The following is a 21,192-nucleotide window of genomic DNA, read 5'->3' as shown; positions in this document are numbered from 1 at the left end:
CTAACAGGTGATGATACTACTCCACTAATTATTCTCTTAATTTTTAGGAAACATTCATACATCAAATACTGTGAGTTTGTTTGATCTATCACACCACTCCATGAATTCTCTTACTGTTCTTAATATTGGAAGACTATGGGTCTGCAGATTTAAGCTTTTTTTCTTCTAATGCTGTACTTTATTTTGTTTGCTTTGAATGCTGTTTTAGTTATTACACATATACAAGCTGGACTGTTGATGCCAATCTTGTGTTTACCATATGTTTAGCACATGCATATCTTTAATTTTAAGGGCACAAGATGATCATTAAGAATGGAATAAAAATAGCCCAAGATTGGAAAAACTCAAATAAAAAAGCATCAGATAAGGATATTACTGTATTTTATAACCCCATCTAAAAATTTATAATCTACAAGTTTAGATTATCAAACCACTCTCTGAAATGTAACTTTTATTTTTGCAGTTAAAAATATTTCACTATATACTAATTAGGATAGTGATATACAACATGAGCAACTTTATTCTTTATTCTTTTTTCAAAATTGATATGTAAACTATTTCTTCAAAGTGATTAGCTGTCAGTGTTTGTTTTATTTCTAAACTCAAAAGAAGAAAATAGTTCCTTGATCTTTTTTACCTTAAAGTATAGGTGTATTTCTAAACAAAAGTGAATGAAGCTTATGCCACTCAAGTAAGCCTTGGAAAAGTGTTAATGATCTTCATGTAATATTGAATATAAAATATATGAATAAGTAAATATTAGAGGTAACAATTTGATTTAAAACCTAGTCACATTACTTGTGAAAAAGCAATATTAAATTAATTTTAAATCACACATAATATTAAAACTTTGAAGGAAAAATGGATTGCATATAAGGTAAGATGATGTATTATTTTTTTATTTTTAATAGGAGCATCTAGATTGCAAATATTTGCATGTATTATCCACTGAATAAAAGGATCATTTATTCAACATAACCACACACAAGGCCTGAATAGTACAACTTATGAATAAACAGACAAATAGATAAGCCGACATACAGGTCTGCATTCAAATACTATCAATCACAATAAATAACACATCTGGAAAATGAAGGTGTAATACTGAAAAATCTAAATATAAAATGTGATGTCAGGAAAGAAAATACTCTTTTGACCTAACTAGACTGCTTACACTATGCTGTCCAACATCCACACACATTTTCAGTGACACAAAACTAATAATTGTATAAATATATATATATATATATATATATATATGTGTATATATATATATACATATATATATATATATATATATATATATTAGGACAGTGAATATTGTATAGAGACAGTCCTTAAAAGGCAATAAATGCATAAATCAATCCTTAACCAAATAATGTAAGGACAAAACTTTTAATGTCTTCCATTGAGGTGAATCTTGGAACCACCTTCATTGTTCACAAAGATAGGGTAACCTTGCAACCATTAGCGTGCGCCCCTGCAGGATTCCATCTTAATCAAAGTACCTGTGTTCCACTGTGCTCCACCTCAGATTAATTTTCCAATGCTTAAGAGGGATGTTTCTGGGATCGGAATATTCATCCCATCAAACCTTATGGTTATCTACCCAGCTCTCCTCAGGACACCTCCTTAGCACAATTACACGTTGATCTTAATAACATACACAAAGCATTTCTGAGAGTACCTTCCTATGGTTTAAACAAAAAGGAAAAAAGAAAGGGCTAGTTGATGGGGCACTCTTTTATACATAAATCCAGTTAAATATAGTATTTAATCATATATTAATAAAATTAATAGGTACACCACAAAACAAAACAAATATTAAACAGACATAATACATAAATCGCCTGTCATAGGAAAATAAATTATTTTGAGAAATTAGATTGGGGAATATATTACCAATCTAATACAATGAATCTGGTGAAATATTGTAAAGTATGAATTAATTATACTGAGCACCACAATGTTAATGCGTCAGTCATACGGTAAACCATCACAAATATTGGTTGAAGCACAACTTATTTTGCGCCAAAAATATATTTTCATTAAAAATCTCACAGTTGTTTTTATTTTGCTGTTTTCACACATGTCACTTTCCACTTAATCACTCACATATTATATATATCATCAGATGTATATACTTAACAGCTTCTACCTGCAAATGAGGGTGACAGCAATCGGGGCTGTTTGTGCGCCCAATTATGCCAACCTCTTCATGTGCAGGTGGGAGTGGGAATTTGTCTTTGGAGAACCTTTGGAAAAATACATGCAATTTGTTGGAGGCTGGTGTAGATAAATTGATGATATCCTCATTATCTGGGAGGGAGAAGAACAACTACTCTTAGACTTCATTGGTGAACTCAATGATAACAACATTAATATTAAATTAACCCATCATTACAGTCAGACATCTGTGTCCTTTCTAGACTTAAAGATCTACAAGACAGAGGAAGGGTTTCTCCAAAGAGAACTCTATCACAAGGAAACAGCTACAAATAGTCTCCTATATCAGACTAGTGCCCACTTTCCCCAACAGTTGAAAATCTACCTAAGGGTGAATTCTTGCAGTTATTATACATCAAAACACCATCATGACTCCTTGTTACAAGTGTAACACCAATCATCATTTTGACGTTCATACTGGACCTCTATAGCATCAATCTATTAATTAAGATAAACATCACCCTTAAATGGGACTCTCATTATGATTAGCATACGTTACCTTATCCTTGACAGTATAATAATTAAATATGTACATGGATTATTTTTTTGAGATGTATTAAAAAAACCTTTCACATTATTTTATTCACATTCTACATACATCACTTATTACATAAATCTTAAAATCACTTTTTTATAATTTTTTTCACATTTGGTGTATATCACCAATTTTTTATATTTTCATTCAAAATCTCATGGTTGTTTTATTTTGTTGTTTTCACACGTCACTTTCCACTTAATCAATCACATATTATATACATCATCAGATGTATATACTTAACACTTATATTTAATTTCACGTAGGGATACCTACTTAAAACCTCTATGCAATCCTGTCTATACCTTCTAAAATCCTGTTTATACCTTCTAAAATTGTCACTATATAGCAGAATGAGTCGCACAGTAAATAAATGCTTTCAGACTTTGAGTGTGGTTCCAAAGCACAAAAAGTTATTATTCAATATAAAAACAGATGGTTACATGCTATGATCTAAAGAAAATTAGCGCAAATAAATCATACAGACCCAAGGTACAGTTGTTACATATGCACACACTCTGGACCCAGATACTGGCATCAGCATTAGAAACCTCCATCAACAGCACAGCAAGAAGACTCTCAACTGGGGTCAGAGAGCGCACATATATACTCTTACAGGAATAGGCAATACAATAGACAAGTTTGGCATGATTCCATTGGTTCTTCTTAACCACTTGCCTGGCATGGTCGTATCAGATACGACCATACCAGACTGGGCTTTCCCTGACATGGTTGTATCTGATACGACTAGTCAGGAATGCTCTGTGGGTGGCTGCTGAAAAATAATTATCTAGCAGCTGCCAATCACAGAGGGACCTCCTGGTCCCTCTGCATACTTTCCCTCCCTGTGGGCTTGCCGATCACTGCTAGCAGTGATCGGACAGCCCAACGAAGGTGCACCCACCCCTGACAGCAGCCCAGCGGCTGTTGGCTGGGGCAGAGAAGGCAGCACTGATAGCGCTGTCCTTCTCTCCCTTCCCCTTCTGGAGAGCAGCCGCCGACAGGGCAGAGAAGGCTGCGCTGATAGCTCTGTCATTCTCTCCCACCTCCGGAGAGCAGCAGCCCGGTGGCTGATGGCAGAGCAGCCGCCAGGCAGAGAGCATTGTCATTCTCTCTCTCTCCACCCCACCACCGTGTTAGTGGCTCCCCAGCGGCTGCAAATAGTAGAGGGAGAAGCCACTGGCAAAAGAGCCAACCCCTTCTCTCCCACCACCATTTTTGCAAGCCCCACCCCATATATATATATATATATATATATAAACAGCAAAGCCCTAGATGTATGTGTAGATATATTATTTATATATATATATATATATATATATATATATATATACACATACTCTTTGTAAATATATATATATATATATATATATATATATACATACACACACACACACTATATATATATATATATATATATATACACACACTATATATATGTGTGTATATATATATATATATATATATATATATATAATGTGTGTATCTATGTATATATATATATATATATACACACATGTGATCTAAACACATGGATATATACATATACTGTGTATATACAGTATGTATATATATATATATATATATGTATATATACATAGGACCTCATTCAGAGCCGGTCGCACAGAGCATGCAGTCGGTCTGAATGAGGGGAGGACATCTTCAATTTTCAAGACATCCTCCTTTGTGTTGGTAAGGCTGTGGGTTAACACCCACAGCCTTACGACCGCCTAAGGTGATGGTCACAATGGTCAAGAACATCGCGACCAACGTGGCTTACGACGAAACCCTAGGGTAGGGTCTCCCTTGTCGTAAGCCCCGGATAGCTTTCAGCTCTGTCTGAGCCGGAAGCTCTCCACTGACATCACTAGTGATGTCAGTGGGGTCGCCCCCAAATGGTAGGCATTCCCATGGGAATGCCCCAGTTTGGGCTGCCACCCCCCTGGCCTGCCTTCCAAATGGGGCTAGCTGTCAATCAACATCGACAGCTTGCCTCCTTTGGATCAAGACCCACTACGACCGGCGCTGTCGGTTGTAGCGGGTCTCATGCATGCGCACGACGGTGCCGGCGCAGTCGTTGCATGCTCTTTGGGGGGCCATCGACCCGGTCCGAGCGCATCGGCGCTAACGACCAGGTCTGAATGACCCCCATAGTGTGTGGAGCCCCAACCGATGTCAAACAGTCGATTGTTTCTATCGATGGTTGAATCTATCGGCCATCGATGGTACAGCTGTCAATGACCAGAACTACAGTATACCATAAAAATTTAAATTTTTATGGTATATGGTGTTTAAAAAAATTGCGTTGAAATAGTTTTATAAAGATGTTCTTGACCTAATTCAAACATAAAAAAACTGACAATTTTGGAGCAGTTTTTGGAAAAAAAATTGTCAGTTAAGTGGTTAAAGGTGCTTCTGTTACAGGATAGTTCATTAGTCAATTTGAATGGACACAAACAGCCTTCGACAACCCTTTGTGTCCTTTTTCCCGCTGCACGCTAATCTAAGCTGCTAACATTACAGAGTACATTTTAATGTTTTAACTCTCTATAGTCCATAGTTTGCAGACATATTTTGCGATCTTCTCACCGATGATACCGTAAATCTGTTGAGACACAGTGGATCAGTACAACACCAAACATGGTCTGCTTACAATGTTCTAAACCTTAGATATCAAATAACCTTTATTACACAACATTAATTATTACTGAATAAACCTAGAATATCACACTTTAATGCTAGGGAACCTTTTATGTAAGAGTGCAGTGTGTAAGTATTGGGGAATTGGGAAAAGATGCTAGTTAGTGCTGTGTGACTATGTGTTTTGTGGAGTAACCATGGTACGTGTTTTGCAGGGATAATCAATTTGTATGTATTAGTGACTGTCTGTATTTATGTGGTGAGGACTTTTAACTTCTTTCTATTGAGTGGGAATCGCACAACGCTATATAATAGCATTGCCATATGTAGTTATAATGGCGAGTTTAACTAAAGTGGCGCTGGGCGTCAAGTCGCAAAATGGCATCTCATTGCCATTCGCAAAATGGAGTACCCCGATCTAATTTTAAACCGTTCCTGTCTCAGCCAATTATCTGGCTTTAACACACGTTTCAACATATTTTGTAATCTCTCTACAGGAATGGATCTTTTCAAACATATGTAATTTTACATATATTTATATATCTCATTTTTTTACTATATTATCTACTTATGTAATAACATATTGATTTATTCATGTTATAATATTCCTTTGGGTTTTTCTCACATATATTCTACATATTTTTAACACTTATATTATATAGGTATTTTATTTAGAATATAATCAACATAGTTTATGTATACATTGTATATAAAATCACTTCTCTTTTAATAGACATACTTATTCATTTTGTCTAATTTTGTCTTATTTCAACCTATACACCCTTTTTATGGATCACTATTATCTTATTATCAGTTTTTTGGTATATGATATAAATTCTGACACTATATACTGTATACCAGTATGATAGACACCTTATTGCTATAGAGAACAGTTAACAGCTGTGTTCTATTTTCTGAATAATTTTGGTCATAGGATCTTAATAGATATTCTAATGACTCACCCTCCTATAATCTATCTATGACTTTTTTACTATGGGTATAAGAACTTTTTTTTTACCCTGATTATACTTACCAGAGAACGATATGATATTGAGAGTGATATCTATTCTGGTATATTAAAAACTACAATAACCAGCATACAATGCATACCAATCTCTTACCAACTGGTCAACATTTCTGACCATCAGCCAACCAAGGGGCAGGTCTTGCTTAATGACCTTCTTCAACTGCATTTATTCTATATATTGAATTTGCAAATTCTATATGCCCACAGTGTGCGATGAGTGGGCGCTTTGTGTCCTTATGACAATTTCTTAATATATCCACCTATGGTATGAAAACTATGATTACCAGCATGCAGTGCGCCCGATGTCTGTAGTGATTGGTTAGCATATGTGACCATCACTGACACCGGAGGCACACTATGTCTTCATAATCACTTCTCACTAGCCTAAAACACTCTGAGATTTGCAGAGCCAATTTCCAGGTACACATGTTTATGGTGGCTACTTCCTGATACAGGACATGGATAAGGTGAACAAGCACTCAGCCGGGTGAAATGCGCATCTTTCCATTGCCACATTTCTTCCTGGGAACATAGTCAGTGCATGTACCGGATTCCAGGATACTGAACAACTGGTATTATATTGCTAATCATATTAGCTGATGGACCTCCGTGTCTGTTCAACTAAGTAGTTATACACACAGTAGGTACTGTGTGGCTGTGTACTATCTGCGGTAACATTAATGTCACAGTCTAAAAATTCATGTCACAGTCCTATATTTTGCTCCTCAGGCACAATATTAGTTGGCACAGGGTGGCTGTGCATTGCCTGCAACACATATGACTGATGGTATAATATAATGTATCAACTATCTTTGCTTTAGATGTGATATATATATACCAGCAGACTACAGGATTGTATAAAGATAAAATCTATTATAAATTGTGATCATGAGTGTGGCCTACTTGGTAATGTATATAGGAATTACCATGATTAATAGCATAGATTAACATATGTTGTCACCTCTGGCACACCAAGAGTATGCACAGGGTGGCTGTGTACTACCTGTAATATACATGGTTGATGGCATGTACTATATATATTAATTACTTTTGTCTCAGATATAATATGTAAACTAGCAGATTGCAGAAGTGTATAAAATCTAAATCTACCATAACATGTCATTTAAGTATTGCCTACTGTGTAATGTATATAGGATCTTTTATGATAAATAACATCAAATTCATTCTACTATCTAATTAGATTCAATACCCAGTGGATTCATATGGTGTAACCCAGATATCCATTACATTGTTTAAATTATTAGACTATATGTGACAGTTGTCCATCTTTGATCAATCAAGGGAGGTTATGATGATTATTTAACAAGGATGAAACACACAGCTGTGTGATATATGTGTTTTTTCATCTAAGTTTGTTACATCTATCTCTCTCTACTATATATTCCTCTTTATCACTTGTAAATCACAAATGTATGTATATGTTGATGTGCAAATAAGGAAGTATGCTGATGAATAATCTTCTTTGAATATTGTATTTCATTATATGGACTAGTCAGTTACAACAGTCCTACATTATTTGCTCATACCGTGTGTAGGTGTGGACACCATTTCCCTCAATATACCTACAGCCATGCATTACTTAATCTGCCCAATCTCATATGATCTTGGAAGCTATAAAGTATAGGCCTGGTCAGTACTTGGATGGGAGACCACCCGGGTTAAAAATAACTATTGGGATTAAAGCACACATGGTGGAGCATATATTGAGCGAAATAAGTTGTGCTTCAACTAGTATTTGTGATGGGTCACCATATGACTGACACATAACATTGTGGTGCTCAGTATAATTAATTCATACTTTACAATATTTCACCAGATTCATTGTATTAGATTGGTAATATATTCCCCAATCTAATTTCTCAAAATAATTTATTTGCCTATGACAGGCGATTTATGTATTATGTCTGTTTAATATTTGTGTTTTGTGTGGTGTACCTATTAATTTCATTAATATATGATTAAAGACTATATTTTAACTGGATTTATGTATAAAAGAGTGTCCCATCAACTAGCCCTCTCTTTTTTACTTTTTGTTTAAACTTTTGTACTATTGGGCTTTGGGAGCACCACCAACAATAGTTAAAGATACAGTTAGTATCTAGATATTAAATGGTTGGTTCTTAATATTCACCATTATTGTTTGAGTTCTGTGTGGAATCAAACCTTCTCCTTGTACCTTCCTATGGTGACAGATGGCTACTCAGCAGTAAGGTTTACCTGCACCTCAGGAGGGATTTCCAACTACAATCTCCAGCTTTGCAAATTAAGAAGGTGGTTTTGAGATTTATCTCAAAGGAAGATATTTAAAGTTTATCCTTACATTATTTCGATTAGGACTGATTTACACATTTATTGCATTTTAACTGTCTCTATACAATATACACTGTCCTAATAAATATAAATAAATGTTTAAATTATTCATTAATATTGTAGCACACTGTTTTTTGTTTAAAAATTGTTTTAGTGGCTCTTCTAGCAGAGGGCCTTAAAAGAGGTGCAGCTGTTGTTAAAACATTGTGTATGTATTTTAAGTTCTGTGTAGCACAATTTAAAGGTAGTTTGTCTAATATATATATATATATATATATATATATATATATATATATTAGGGGTGTGCACCGGCCACTTTTCGTGTTTTGTGTTTTGGTTTTGGATCTGGATCTTTCTTCGTGTTTTGGATCTGGATTGGTTTTGCCAAAACCACCCTTCCGTGTTTTGGGTTCTGGGTTTTGTGTTTTGGATCTGTATTTTTTTTAAAAAAAGCATAAAAACAGCTAAAATCACAGAATTTGTAGGTTTTTCTGCTCCTATGCTATTATTAACCTCAATAACCTTAATTTCCACTCATTTCCAGTCTATTCTGAACACCTCACACCTCACAATAGTGTTTTTATGTCCAAAACGTTGCACCGAGGTAGCTGGATGACTATGCTAAGCGACACGAGTGGGCGGCACAAACACGTGACCCATCTAGGCGTGAAACTGCAGTGGCAGACAGGATGGCAGTTTGAAAAACTAGGCCCCAAACTGTACATAATGCAAAGAAAAAAAAGAGGTGCAAGATGGAATTGTCCTTGGGCCCTCCCACCCACCCTTATGTTGTATAAACAGGACATGCACACTTTAACAAACCAATCATTTCAGCGCCAGGGTCTGCCACACAACTGTGGCTGAAATGATTGGTTCGTTTGGGCCCCCACAAAACAAGCTGGCAATTAATGTGTCCCTGCACAAACTGGCTCTATGGAGGCAAGATGTCATCCTCATCCTCCTCATCCACCGATTCCTCACCCTCTTCAGTGTGTACATCCTCATCCTCACAAAGTATTAACTCGTCCCCACTTGAATCCACCACCACAGGTCCCTCTGTACCTTCTGGAGGCTGGTCTCCCTGGAAGAGCTGATAATTCATTTTGATGAACATCATCTTCTCCACATTCTGTGGAAGCAACCTCCTACGCCTTTCGCTGACAAGGTTCCCGGCTGCACTAAACACTCTTTCGGAGTACACACTGGAGGGGGGGCAACTCAGGTAAAATAGAGCCAGTTTGTACAGGGGCCTCCAAATTGCCTCTTTTTCCTGCCAGTACAGGTATGGACTGTCTGCCATGCCTACTTGGATGCTGTCACCGATGTAATCCTCCACCATTCTGTCAATGGTGACAGTATCATATGCAGTGACAGTAGACATGTCAGAAATTGTTGCCAGGTCCTTCAGTCCGGACCAGATGTCCAAACTTGGTCCTGCCTGCCCTGCATCACCGCCAGCGGGTTGCTTAGGATACCTAAGTTTTTTCCTGGCAGCCCCAGTTGCAGGAGAAAATGAAGAAGGAGCCGTTGACGTGTCACGTTCCGCTTCAGCTGACAGTGTGTTCACCAGCAGGTCTTTGCACCTCTGCAGGCTTGTGTCGGCTGGAAAGAGAGACACCACATAGGCTTTAAACCTAGGATCGAGCACGGTGGCCAAAACGTAGTGGTCTGATTTCAACAGATTGACCACCCTGGAATCCTGGCAAAGCGAATGAAGGGCTTCATCCACAAGTCCCACATGCCGAGCGGAATCGCTCCGTCTTAGCTCCTCCTTCACTTTCTCCAGCTGCTTCTGCAAAAGCCTGATGAGGGGAATGACCTGACTCAAGCTGGCAGTGTCTGAACTGACTTCACGTGTGGCAAGTTCGAAGGGCTGGAGAACCTTGCACAACACGGAAATCATTCTCCACTGCGCTTGAGTCAGGTGCATACCCCCTCCTTTGCCTATGTCATAGGTGGATGTATAGGCTTGTATGGCCTTTTGCTGCTCCTCCATCCTCTGAAGCATATAGAGGGTTGAGTTCCACCGCGTCACAACCTCTTGCTTCAGGTGATGGCGGGGCAGGTTCAAGAGTGTTTGCTGGCGCTCCAGTCTTCGGCACGCAGTCGCTGAATGGCGAAAGTGGCCAGAAATTTTTCGGGCCACCCAAAGCGTCTCCTGCACGCCCCTGTCGCTTTTCAGAAAATTCTGCACCACCAAGTTTATTGTGTGAGCAAAACATGGGACGTGCTGGAATTTGCCCAGATGTAATGCCCGCACAATATTGGTGGCGTTGTCAGATATCACAAATCCCCAGGAGAGTCTAAGTGGGGTAAGCCACTGGGCGATGATTTCCCTCAGTTTCTCTAAGAGGTTGTCGGCGGTGTGCCTCTTACTGAAACCGGTGATACACAGCGTAGCCTGCCTTGTAACGAGCTGGCATTTCTGAGATGCTGCTACTGGTGACGCTGCTGCTGTTGCTGCGTAAGGTGATACATCTACCCAGTGGGCTGTCACAGTCATATAGTCCTTAGTCTGCCCTGTTCCACTTGTCCACATGTCCGTGGTTAAGTGGACATTGTGTACAACGGCATTTTTCAGGACACTGAGGACACTTTTTCTGACGTTTCTGTACAGTCTCGGTATCGCCTGCCTAGTGAAGTGGAATCTAGACGGGATTTGGAACCGGGGACACACTACCTCCATCAATTGTCTAAATCCCACTGCACTAATGGCGGATACCGGACGCACGTCTAACACCAACATAGCAGTCAAGGCCTCAGTTATACGTTTTGCTTCAGGATGACTGCTGTCGTACTTCATCCTCCTCGCTAAGGACTGTTGGAGGGTCAATTGTTTAGTAAAAGTAGTGGTGTTCCTACTTCCTCTCTGGGATGATGAACGACTCCCAGCAGCAGCAACAGCAGCAGCGGCAGCAGTAGGCGTAGCAATGCAGGATCCTCCGGAGGAATCCCGGATAGGAGAGTCAGTCATGCCAGTGACATGGCCTGCAGGACTACTTCCAATCCTAACTAAGGAGGAAATTGACGAGGAGGGAGTTGACGGTGTGGTTTGCAGGCGCTTGGATACAACAGGACAACGGGATTTAGGTGTCCCTGGACTGCTTACGGTCTTAGCCAAAGTTTCTGAACTTGACAGTAACTTTTTATGAACGCACTGCAGGTGCCGTATAAGGGAGGATGTTCCTAGGTGGTTGACGTCCCTACCCCTACTTATTTCACCTTTACATATGGTACATATGGCAAGACAGTTGTTGTCCGGATTTGGATAGAAATATTGCCAGACCAAAGAGGTGGAATGTTTGGTCTTCTGCCCAGGCATGACCGTGATGGGCTTTTTCATCCCACGGACAACAACTGTCTCCCCCGGAGCCTGATTTAAACAAACCACATCACCATCAGAATCCTCCTCGCCAACTTCCTCCTCAGCGCCAGCTACACCAGTATCCTCATCCTGTTGTACTTCAACAGTGACATCTTCAATTTGCATATCAGCAAGTGGACTGTGGGTGCTCCTTTCAGCACTTGCAGGGGGCGTGCAAATGGTGGAAAGAGCCACCTCTTCCCGTCCAGTGCTGGGAAGGTCAGGCATCGCAACCACCACCACACTTGGACTCTCCTTGGGGATTTGTGATATCTTCTTAGAAAGCACAGTTCTTCGCTGTGCTTTTGCCAGCTTAACTCTTTTGATTTTTTTAGTGGGAGGAGGGCTTCCATCGTCATGTGAAGCTGAACCACTAGTCATGAACATACTAGGGATCGACCTTAGCCGTTCCTTGCCACTCCGTGTCGTAAATGGCATATTGGCAAGTTTACGTTTCTCTTCAGCTGATTTAAATGTCTTTTTCAAGGTCATTTTCCTGAACTTTGCCATTTGGGATTGTATGTGCCCTCTACTATGACATTGGGCATCGGCCTTGGCAGACGACGTTGATGGCATGTTATCGTCTATGTCATGACTAGTGGCAGCAGCTTCAGCACTAGGAGGAAGTGGTTCTTGATCTTTCTCTATTTTATTTTTATCGGAGAAAGTTTGGTCCTCCATTTATGTTATATCGATTTGATATATACGTGCGGCTAAACACAGAAAATAATTTTTTTTTGGGTTTGGACTGGAGTGTACTTTGTGGGTTACAGCACCCTTTAACGGTCAAGCCAGCCGGCCCTTTACTTATGACACAGGCGCACGCTTGGCACTACTTTGCTGATGCACGTGCGGCTACTGCGCACACAATTCACAAACACAGAAAATAATTTTTTTTTGGTTTGGACTGGAGTGTACTTTCAGGGGTTACAGCACCCTTTAACGGTCAAGCCAGCCGGCCCTTTACTTATGACACAGGCGCACGCTTGGCACTACTTTGTTGATGCACGTGCGGCTACTGCGCACACAATTCACAAACACAGAAAATAATTTTTTTTTGGTTTGGACTGGAGTGTACTTTCGGGGGTTACAGCACCCTTTAACGGTCAAGCCAGCCGGCCCTTTACTTATGACACAGGCGCACGCTTGGCACTACTTTGTTGATGCACGTGCGGCTACTGCGCACACAATTCACAAACACAGAAAATAATTTTTTTTTGGTTTGGACTGGAGTGTACTTTGGGGGTTACAGCACCCTTTAACGGTCAAGCCAGCCGGCCCTTTACTTATGACACAGGCGCACGCTTGGCACTACTTTGTTGATGCACGTGCGGCTACTGCGCACACAATTCACAAACACAGAAAATATTTTTTTTTTTGGTTTGGACTGGAGTGTACTTTCGGGGGTTACAGCGCCCTTAACGGTCAAGCCAGCCGGCCCTTTACTTATGACACAGGTGCACGCTTGGCACTACTTTGTTGATGCACGTGCGGCTACTGCGCACACAATTCACAAACACAGAAAATAATTTTTTTTTTGGTTTGGACTGGAGTGTACTTTCGGGGGTTACAGCACCCTTAACGGTCAAGCCAGCCGGCCCTTTACTTATGACACAGGCGCACGCTTGGCACTACTTTGTTGATGCACGTGCGGCTACTGCGCACACAATTCACAAACACAGAAAATAATTTTTTTTTGGTTTGGACTGGAGTGTACTTTCGGGGGTTACAGCACCCTTAACGGTCAAGCCAGCCGGCCCTTTACTTATGACACAGGCGCACGCTTGGCACTACTTTGTTGATGCACGTGCGGCTACTGCGCACACAATTCACAAACACAGAAAATAATTTTTTTTTTGGTTTGGACTGGAGTGTACTTTCGGGGGTTACAGCACCCTTAACGGTCAAGCCAGCCGGCCCTTTACTTATGACACAGGTGCACGCTTGGCACTACTTTGTTGATGCACGTGCGGCTACTGCGCACACAATTCACAAACACAGAAAATAATTTTTTTTTTGGTTTGGACTGGAGTGTACTTTCGGAGGTTACAGCACCCTTAACGGTCAAGCCAGTCGGCCCTTTACTTATGACACAGGCGCACGCTTGGCACTACTTTGTTGATGCACGTGCGGCTACTGCGCACACAATTCACAAACACAGAAAATAATTTTTTTTTTGGTTTGGACTGGAGTGTACTTTCGGGGGTTACAGCACCCTTAACGGTCAAGCCAGCCGGCCCTTTACTTATGACACAGGCGCACGCTTGGCACTACTTTGTTGATGCACGTGCGGCTACTGCGCACACAATTCACAAACACAGAAAATAATTTTTTTTTGGTTTGGACTGGAGTGTACTTTCGGGGGTTACAGCACCCTTTAACGGTCAAGCCAGCCGGCCCTTTACTTATGACACAGGCGCACACTTGGCACTACTTTGTTGATGCACGTGCGGCTACTGCGCACACAATTCACAAACACAGAAAATATATTATTTTTTTAGCACTTGGGGGGAGCACCCCTGATGGACAGAGCACCCCCTGGACAACACTACAGCACTCCTTTAGGACTGGGACACTGCACAGGACTTTGGAGTGGACACAGCCCCTATGGAGAACTGACTGCACAACACAGTCCAGCCAGCCCCTATGGACTTTGAAGTAGTGGACACAGCCCCTATTAACAACAGCAGCACAGCACAACACAGCCAGCCCCTATGGACTTTGAAGTAGTGGACAACAGCAGCACTACACTACACTACACTACACTACACTACACAGCCCTAACTCCCACCCTCCCTCTTCACTGTCCACAGCCGAGTGAGAAAATGGCGCCGACGCGGGTACCTTATATAGGATCCAAAACCCGCGAGACTCGGAAGGCGGGATGATGACGTTTTGCCTCGATTTCAGATCCGAGTCAGGCGGGAAAAGTCGAGCCTGACTCGGATCGGACTCGGATCGGGGGGGCTCGGGGGGGTTCGGATTTCAGAAATCCGAACCCGCTCACCCCTAATATATATACATACAAACATACATACATACATACAAGGGTTTGGCACTCTACCACAAAAGGTTACAGCTGGGTGCCCTGTGCAAGGAATGAATGTAAAACAGTGGCAGTGGCAGTGGAGTAAATGTAAAAGATTTCATATAACCTGATTGTAACATTGTATCATTGGACAAGTGCCGCTGCCACTGTAAACGTTATATATATATATATATATATATATATATATATATAAATGCAAAACAGCGGCACTCACGGGGCTGGATAAAGAAGAGTCAGGTACACAATAGGTGTATGTGATTCGACGTTTCAGTTGGTGAGGACTTTTATCAAGAACACAGAAAGGATACAAAGTATGAACCTTTATAGTACTGCGTTGATGTGATGAAGTGCTGCACGCACCCATCTTGCCAGTCACCGGATGAATGACGTCATCAGCGTGCGGCCGAACAGTCACAGTGCATGTGGTGACGTTCGGCGTGTGACGCAATGTACGATGACACTCACTTCCAGGCGTCAGCTGCAAGTTAATGGGCAGGATTATGTAAATAAGATCCATAGACACAAATTATACCATCAATATAAACTGGACAATACTGTGATGAATATTATAGTGCATGGCAGTAAAGTAGGAGCATCCAAATAGGTGAACAGGATGCTAAACAACTGAAACATAAACATAAATATGGCTATGTACATGTGATATACTAAAAATAAAAATGACAAATAATCAATAATACATGATAATTAATAAATAATACACTGCAATCATCAGACTATACTAGTTAAACAAGTGGTCATGTGGCATATTATAGGGTAAGGTAATGCAAAATGCTAGCATCTCACAGACAAATGAACACGTGGGGTAGGGCATATGTTAGCGTGAACATGTCTATACACTGTATGTAAGGTAAATAGATCATGAAAAAATCAATCATGAAAAAAATAACATACATAAGTTATGCCCTCTGTTGAGGACAAGCTGAAGATGAACAAATAAATAAACATAATCAATAAACGTAGGTATGGGAACATTCATTACTAGCTCAACAGGAAAAATCCAGAGTGATAGCCTAAGATGTGCTGCAGGCAAGACCACGTAAAGGGTATATAAGATCACAATGTCCAAACCAGGTCAAAGGTGGAGAGAAATGGGGAAAGTCCAATATTATATTAGATTTACAAAACCTGGTATTCCAAGGGAGTCACCCACCCTAGTACTAACCAGGCCAAACACTGATTAGCTTCCAAGATCGGACGAGATCAGGCTTATCTAGTGTGAGTATGTTAGTAAATCATAAAAAGGAAGAATAAACCATAACCTCTCCAACAGAAATCACCTAATGAGTAGGTCATTGATCACTACCTCTTGGTGGTAACTTAAGCCAGAGACACGAGAGGCATAAACCAGAAAGGAATATATATATATATCTCCACTTAAAAAAGAATATGGAATAGGAACAAAGAACAAGATTATAAGGTGCTAACTAACGTGATAAAGCACCAGGTAGGGAGACAAAAAATCACCATGTACATCAAACAAGAAATAGAAAGTGTCCATGAGGCTAGATGAATAAACCAACGAATGATAAAAAGGTCAAGATAAAAGGTCTCTTTTAGAGAAAACAAGCAAATGATAATGTCTCATTGAGACCCAAAGGTGCAACAGTATTCATATCATGGATCCACCGTGCCTCTAGTTGTAATAAATGTTTGTCTCTGTCTCCACCTCTTCTCATTGCCGGTACATGATCAATGATCTTGTGCCTCAATGTGGCCAAAGGATGCTTGAGTTCTTTGAAGTGTCGTGCTACGGGCTGGTCATTGTCTTTCCCTTCAACTGCTTGTCTTATGGCGGTACGATGCTGTGCCATCCTTATCCTCATGGTGCAAGAAGTTTTGCCTATGTAGGCCAAGCCACACGGACACCAGATGATATAAACAACAAACTTACTCATGCAGTTGAGAATGTGTCTTATGGGAATACATTTCCCTGAATGTGGATGAACAACATCAGGACCAGTTTCCATATATCCACATGTGGTACACCCTATACATTTGTAGCATCCGGGCTTGCGAGCAAGAAAATTAGTTTCTTTTGGCTTTTCAACAGTGGAGATGTCATTATGCACGAGCCATTCTTTTAGGTTTTTACCCCTCCTGTAACCCATCATAATCCTCGAAGAGTATAGTGGTTTCAAATTAATGTCTGTATTAATCACCGGCCAGAGTCTTTTGACCGTAGAGTTGATGGAATTGCTCGAGGAGTTGTACTGGGTAATAAACATTGTCGGTGGTTTAGAGAGGCTATTGGAAAAGTTATTGCGGTTGCCAACATTGTTTGATTTGAGAGCCCTGAATTTGGCTTTAAGGAGTTCATTTTCATCATAACCACGGTTTAAAAATTTAATCATCATACTGTCCATTGCATCTTCAGAGAATTAATGTCACTGATAATCCGCTTGATGTGAAGAAATTGGAAATAGGGTAGACTCTTCTTCAAAGGTAGAGGGTGATGACTATCAGCATGCAAAAAAGTATTGCAGTCAGTGGGTTTGGTATATAAAGACGTGATGAATGCAGAACCAGACCAACTGATGTTCACATCCAAGTAGTGTACATTCTGTTGGCTGCATTCTTATGTGAACTTTATATGATCATGCATTTGATTGATGTGATGCATAGCTGTTGAAAATTGTGTAGATGTCCCAGACCAAATGACAAAAATGTCATCAATGTATCTAATGAAATATACGAGGTGTTTGTTCAATTCGGGGTTTAGTAAAAATAACAGTTGTTCAACCTTGAACATGCAGACATTAGCGAATGAAGGTGCTACGTGTGACCCCATAGCACATCCTTTCTTCTGTAAATAAAAACAGTCGTCAAAGAAAAAATAGTTCCTAGTGAGGGTTTTTTCTAGAAGTGAAATGAACAAATCAATCTTGGGTCCATTGTACTCCTATTTAGACTCAAGAAAAGTTTTCATATAGTCCAATCCCTGCGAGTGAGGGATACTAGTGTACAACGACACTACATCAATTGTGCAAAGAAAAAATTGTGTTGGTAAATTGTGCAAGTGTTGTAATTTGTCTATAAAGGAATTTGTGTCCTTAAGAAATGTAGGTTCGCTGATCAAAAGAGGCTGAACATAAAAATCCAGGAATTTGGATACTACACTGTATAGTGAACCCCTTGCGGAAATGATTGGACGTCCTGGAGGTGATATTAGGGACTTATGAATTTTGGGTAAGGTATATATCAAGGGTGCATTAGGTTTAGTAGTTTTGAGGTTCTTGACCATGTTAAGGTCAACCCAATTGTTGGCAACGGCCTGATACAGTAAATCATCGAGTTCTGATTTGTAGAGACTGGTAGGGTTGCTTTCTAGTTTGGTATAGAAATGTAGATCAGAAAGTTGTCTGTAGATCTCTTTTTTATAGGAAACGGTGACCTGAAGGACAACCGCTCCCCCCTTATCCGCAGAACGGATTACAATGCTTTTATCATTACTTAGTGAATGTAAAGCAATGTACTCATCCTTGGTGAGATTATGATGTAATTTGGGTCTAGTTTTAGTTTCCAACGCAACATGGTGATCTACCAATCTAATAAAGCTTTTTATGGAAGCATAGAACGATTGGGGTTCAAAGGTAGATTTGCTCTCTACCGGACCTTTAGAATAAGTGGAAATGTCAGAATCTTTGATAGCATAGAATTCTTTAAGCTTGAGATTATGGTGAAATTTCCACAAATCCTGTTTCCAAAGGAAATTGTTGAAATTACACGTAGGCACAAATGATAATCCTTTTTTAAAAGAGTAATTTCAGTGTCTGTAATGGTTCTACTTGAGAGATTAATGACTATATTTTGTTTTTGTAGAGTCTTTTTCCGCGACCTACCTCCCTGCCCTCCACGTCGCGTGCGGGCCCTCCTCCTCTTTGTGCACACGTGGACACCCGTAAAGGGGGTCTCTGGGACACAGGAGTGGGGAAGCTATCTGTCTCACTTTGGGAAGAGTTAGCGGCACTGGACTGATCAGTATCAGCAAGGGGTTTTTGTTTGTTAAATCTAGTTTTGTATGCTCGAGTAGGTGGAGCTCTGCCAGTGGCCCAATTGTATACACATTGCTCCTGGTAGTCAATGTTAACTTTTGTTAATTTTTCTTTTTTGTATTTAATCAGATCCCTTTTATAATCATTAATCTGGGTGTTTAATTTTGTCATCCAATCAGTCGATGTGTCACTGGTAATTGATGACAAATGTGTGGTTTCAAATGTCTTAATCTTGTCTTTAATGCAATTGAGCTCCTTGCCTGATTCCTCAATTAGAAGAAGAATCAGGTCAAGGGAACATTTATTTAGGACTGCCACCCATTTCCTACAAAAATCAACGGTATTCCAACCTATCGTGGGGACATTTTTAATTCGAAAGCCCCTAGGTATTTTTCTCTCCCTATGATAGAAAGACTCTGGCCGGTGATTAATACAGACATTAATTTGAAACCACTATACTCTTCGAGGATTATGATGGGTTACAGGAGGGGTAAAAACCTAAAAGAATGGCTCGTGCATAATGACATCTCCACTGTTGAAAAGCCAAAAGAAACTAATTGTCTTGCTCACAAGCCTGGATGCTACAAATGTATAGGGTGTACCACATGTGGATATATGGAAACTGGTCCTGATGTTGTTCATCCACATTCAGGGAAACGTATTCCCATAAGACACATTCTCAACTGCATGAGTAGGTTTGTTGTTTATATCATCTGGTGTCCGTGTGGCTTGGCATATATAGGCAAAACTTCTTGCACCATGAGGATAAGGATGGCACAGCATTGTACCGCCATAATACAAGCAGTTGAAGAGAAAGACAATGACCAGCCCGTAGCACGACACTTCAAATAACTCAAGCATCCTTTGGCCACATTGAGGCACAAGATCATTGATCACGTACTGGCAATGAGAAGAGGTGGAGACAGAGACAAATGTTTATTACAGCTAGAGGCACGGTGGATCCACGATATGAATACTGTTGCATTTTTGGGTCTCAATGAGACATTATCATTTGCTTGTTTTCTCTAAAAGAGACCTTTTATCTTGACCTTTATATCATTCGTTGGTTTATTCATCTAGCCTCATGGACACTTTCTATTTCTTGTTTGATGTACATGGTGATTTTTTGTCTCCCTACCTGTTGCTTTATCACGTTAGTTAGCACCTTATAATCTTGTTCTTTGTTCCTATTCCATATTCTTTTTTAAGTGGAGATATATATATGCATTCCTTTCTGGTTTATGCCTCTCGTGTCTCTGGCTTAAGTTACCACCAAGTTTTACTAACATACTCACACTGGATAAGCCCGATCTCGTCCGATTTTGGAAGCTAATCAGTGTTTGGCCTGGTTAGTACTAGGGTGGGTGACTCCCTTGGAATACCAGGTTTTGTAAATCTAATATAATATTGGACTTTCCCCATTTCTCTCCTCCTTTGACCTGGTTTGGACATTGTGATCTTATATACCCTTTACGTCGTCTTGCCTGCAGCACACCTTAGGCTATCACTCCGGATTTTTCCTGTTGAGCTAGTAATGAATGTTCCCATACCTACGTTTATTGATTACGTTTATTTATTTGTTCATCTTCAGCTTGTCCTCAACAGAGGGCATAACTTATGTATGTTATTTTTTTCATGATTGATTTTTTCATGATCTATTTACCTTACATACAGTGTATAGACATGTTCACGCTAACATATGCCCTACCCCACGTGTTCATTTGTCTGTGGGATGCTAGCATTTTGCATTACCTTACCTTATAATATGTGACATGACCACTTGTTTAACTAGTATAGTCTGATGATAGCAGTGTATTATTTATTATTTATCATGTATTATTGATTATTTATCATTTTTATTTTTAGTATATCACATGTACATAGCCATATTTATGTTTATGTTTCAGTTGTTTAGCATCCTGTACACCTATTTGGATTCTCCTACTTTACTGCAATGAACTTTAATATTCATCACAGTATTGTCCAGCTTATATTGATGGTATACTT

The 21,192-nt window shown here is 40.0% G+C and overlaps 2 pseudogenes; one reads left to right on the top strand and one right to left on the bottom strand.

The window, feature by feature from the left end:
* Positions 1-16,306: 16,306 nt before the first annotated feature.
* LOC148532146 (5S ribosomal RNA) lies at positions 16,307-16,426 on the bottom strand (annotated as a pseudogene).
* A 4,036-nt stretch (positions 16,427-20,462) lies between these two features.
* On the top strand, positions 20,463-20,582 carry LOC148532145 (5S ribosomal RNA; annotated as a pseudogene).
* Positions 20,583-21,192: the final 610 nt, after the last annotated feature.

This window comes from Taudactylus pleione, unplaced genomic scaffold, assembly GCF_031769625.1.
Source record: "Taudactylus pleione unplaced genomic scaffold, aTauple2 ptg000083l, whole genome shotgun sequence".
Classification (NCBI taxonomy): Eukaryota; Metazoa; Chordata; class Amphibia; order Anura; family Myobatrachidae; genus Taudactylus; species Taudactylus pleione.
This window is presented reverse-complemented; position numbering and strand designations above follow the sequence as displayed.